This window comes from Acyrthosiphon pisum, chromosome A3 (genome assembly GCF_005508785.2).
Source record: "Acyrthosiphon pisum isolate AL4f chromosome A3, pea_aphid_22Mar2018_4r6ur, whole genome shotgun sequence".
Taxonomy (NCBI): domain Eukaryota; kingdom Metazoa; phylum Arthropoda; class Insecta; order Hemiptera; family Aphididae; genus Acyrthosiphon; species Acyrthosiphon pisum.
Genome location: NC_042496.1, coordinates 4,050,366 through 4,051,379, shown reverse-complemented (window position 1 = coordinate 4,051,379; position 1,014 = coordinate 4,050,366). Strand labels below are relative to the sequence as shown.

The 1,014-nt window shown below is 32.1% G+C and overlaps 1 protein-coding gene across 1 annotated transcript in view; it reads right to left on the bottom strand.

The window, feature by feature from the left end:
• Positions 1-1,014, bottom strand: part of LOC100569852 (esterase E4) — a 111,322-nt gene that overhangs the window by 69,931 nt on the left and 40,377 nt on the right. The window lies entirely within an intron of this gene.

The window sequence follows — 1,014 nt, the reverse complement described above, 5'->3', positions numbered from 1 at the left end:
TAAAAAAATATTAGAAATTAGAAATGTCCGATAGATATGCATAAGAGCGAGACCGTAACAAGACGTAAAAATGATGTGTCGTGCAGTATTCATATTAAAAAAAATTTTGGATCCCCCGAAATATGTTTTCAGTTACGGCTTTGAGTGTTGTAATCAACCATATATTTTTAAGCCGTCGTAGTGTTGAAAAGGATCTTTCTGAGGTTTCTGATTCACAGACAAGCATTGAAACAGTAAATTGCTCTGAAATGTAAACACGAAAGTCGTCAAACATAATATTAACAATAATAAATTAACCAAATTGAATTATAAATAGAGAACCCGAGAGTCCCTGTTTGAAAACCCACGTATGCAGTGGCGTAAATAGTGTTTGAAATTTGAGGGGGGGCCCATTGGCGCAACTAGGGGGGGTGCTTTGGGTCCTTAGCACCCCCTAGGTAAAAATTAGCACCCCCTAAAAAATCGTTTAAAAATTTGAAAAAATAAAGTTTATCAAATTACAATTATAACACAAGAGTAATTTTTGAAATATAACATTTTGCTATTTATAATTTTGAATTACCTATTGGATGTGTTGATTTTAATTTAGTAGAAATAAGGATGCCGAAGCGACTTAGTTATTTTAAATAGTCCGTGCTAAATATATCTGTATGGTATATTTTAATCCATAGGTACCTAACATATTAATATAATCTTGTATTACTCGAGGGATGGAAATATTCTCGTCATAATGACGTTTGGTATACGGGCGATACACCGATACGCCACAACAAACACAACACAGTCTACTAGGATACTAAGATTTATAATAAATGGTCTTAGGTTACAGTGTGTGTAACACAGAACACTACATTTACGTATTACGTATGGTGTGTTAGAGGCGTTTCTTATATTATTATTGCTAATAATAATATATTAATCGATATTGAGTCGTCATATTGTATGTTTATTACGACTTACGGGTGTTAATTAATCGATTTTAATCATGTTTTCATCTTTAATTTTAAAAACAAA